This window comes from Anopheles stephensi, unplaced genomic scaffold, assembly GCF_013141755.1.
Source record: "Anopheles stephensi strain Indian unplaced genomic scaffold, UCI_ANSTEP_V1.0 ucontig229, whole genome shotgun sequence".
NCBI classification, from domain to species: domain Eukaryota; kingdom Metazoa; phylum Arthropoda; class Insecta; order Diptera; family Culicidae; genus Anopheles; species Anopheles stephensi.
In genome coordinates this window covers 5,001-7,500 of record NW_023405157.1, presented here as the reverse complement: position 1 = coordinate 7,500, position 2,500 = coordinate 5,001, and the positions used below count along the sequence as shown (strand labels likewise).

The following is a 2,500-nucleotide window of genomic DNA, read 5'->3' as shown; positions in this document are numbered from 1 at the left end:
GCGCTGCCTTCTCGTCGTGGCAGCGTATGTCCTCCTCTAGGAGAAGAACTAACGGGATGGTACTAGCAACCACACAGGCGGCGTCGTATGAGGTCGTCTGAAAGGCGCTGGCAACTCGAAGCACCCCTGTCCGATGCGTTCTCTGGATCGTGGTGCGATGGATCTCCTTTTGAAGAAGTGACCGTCCCCACGCCGGTGCCGCATAGCGTACGATGCTGTTCCCCACGTTGACCAGTGGTCTCCTTCTGCTGCTCTTCGGTCCACATTTGTTCGGCATCAAGGCGGTCAGGGCATTCGTTATTCGAGATGCCTTGGTGCACACCTTCTCCAGATGCCGGCCGTGGTGCTGTTTGCGGCAGAGTTCGACCCCTAGGTACTTGAGCGATTCCTCCGAGTTAATCGTGTGCCCACCCGCAGTCAGTTGGCCTATCTGCGGGTTGTGATGAGTGCAGAAGATCATGTAGCCGGTCTTTTGGTGGGCCAGCTGTAGGCCAACTCCGCTCATCCAGCGCTCGATCGTCTCAAGGTTCCTCGTAGCATGGTCGCTGACTTCCTGCGTATCTCTACCGATGAGGGTGAAGGCCACGTCGTCAGCAAATCCGATGATATCCGCCCGCTTCCCGGACAACTCCACACGGAGAAGATCGTCGTACATGACGTTCCAGAGTGTTGGTCCTAAAACCGAACCCTGCGGAACACCAGCCGACACTGGTTGCGAAACCAGCCCTTCATCCGTCTCGTAGTGGAGTGTGCGATTGACGAAGTAGTTCCGCAGCATCGCCTGAAGGTACGGTGGCGTGTTTCTTCTCTGCAGAGCTTCTCCAATCGCTGTCCAGTTGGCCATGTTGAAGGCGTTCTTCACGTCGATTGTCACCATCGCACACAGTCGGTCGCCTTTGCGCTTCTTGTCCAGCGCAACTCTTCCGTTGGCGAGCACCCTGTTGATGGCGTCCATAGTGGAGCGTCCTTTCCGGAATCCATACTGAGCATCAGCCAGTCCTCCCGTGGCATCGAGATGATCCGTGAGCCTGCGCTGTATGAGTCGCTCAAGCACTTTACCAAGGACGCTCAGCAGACAGATTGGCCGGTACGACGACGACTCCCCGGGTGGTTTCCCTGCCTTGGAGAACAGCACCAATCGTTGCCTTTTCCATTCCTCCGGGAAGTGGCCGCAGTTAATGTAGTGCTGGAACGTTCTCCTGAAGACGCCGGGAAAAGCCTTCATCGCTGTTATCAGGGCCACGTTTGGGATGTTATCATCACCGGGGGCGCGCTGTGGGTTGAGCGATTTTGCAATGCTCACCAACTCGTCCTCAGTAACTGGATCCCGCTCCGAGTCCTGGTCCGTCCATTCTGCCAATGTTGGCCACTCCATAGGTGGCCGCTCTGGAAAGAGCTCCCCGACGATGTGGCGCAGTTTAGTGGGATCCCGTTCCATAGGCACGCGAGCTCCTTCCCATTGCTGCTTCTTGATTTTGTAGCCGGGCCCGAATCCGTGAGGCCCCAGCTGTTCGGGCAACTCGTCGCTGCTGGCCTTCTTGCTGGCCTTGACCGCTCGATCCAGTGCTGCCCTCGCTGCAGTATAGGCCGGCCGCCTTTCGTCTCGTTGTTCGTCCGTTCGGGCTCTCCGTAGTCTTCTGCGCATTCCGATGTAGGTCCGTCGTAACTGGGCAATCTCGTCATTCCACCAGTACACTGATCGTCTTCCCCCTCTGGCTGCCGGCAGTCGCGGCATTGTGGCGTCGCACGCTGTGGACATTGCTTGCGTCAGCTCATCTGCCATTAGAGTACGGTCATGGATGTCTAACGACCCCATGATCTCGACGAACAGGTCCTCGTTGAAGAACCGAGTTGCCCATCTGCCCTCCGTTGCCTGTTGCTGTCCTCGACCAGTGCTTGTCTGTGCCGTCGTCCTCCCAACCGTAAACTTGATGGTGTTATGGTCGCTCGGATTTTCGTCGCAGACTCGCCAGTTGTTGTCGCCCACGAGAGACCTGCTACAAAAGGTTACGTCGACAATGGAGCTGCGGCCACTGTGGCTGACCCATGTTGGCCGGTTACCCCGGTTCAACAGGACCAGTTCGAGCGAAGCCGCTGCGTCCATCACGATTGCTCCCCTGTGCACTCGCTCTCCATCGTTGCTCCTACGCTCCATTCCCCACGCTCCTGACCAGGCGTTGACGTCTCCGCCGATCACGGTGTCCCGGTTGCGTGGAATCACAGACGCTATTTCAGTCCACTTACGTCTGTAGTCTTCTATCGTCGCATTGGGACCCACAGGAGGTAGATATACAGAGCAGAACACAATGCCGCGCATCTCCACCACGACGAAGCTGTCCCGCCGGTTCTCGATGATGCGCTGGATGGGGTATCTTCCTGTTGAAACCGCTGCGACTCTGCCCGTCGGGTCCACCACCCAGTTGCTATTGTTCTCTGGGATCCGGTATGGATCTGAGAGCAGCAAGAGGTCGTGGCCCTCCGTTCGGGCCGTCTGCAGCAG

General features: G+C 57.6%; 1 pseudogene; it reads right to left on the bottom strand.

Moving 5' to 3' along the window:
• LOC118516110 overlaps window positions 1–2,500 on the bottom strand; it is an 8,247-nt pseudogene that overhangs the window by 2,480 nt on the left and 3,267 nt on the right.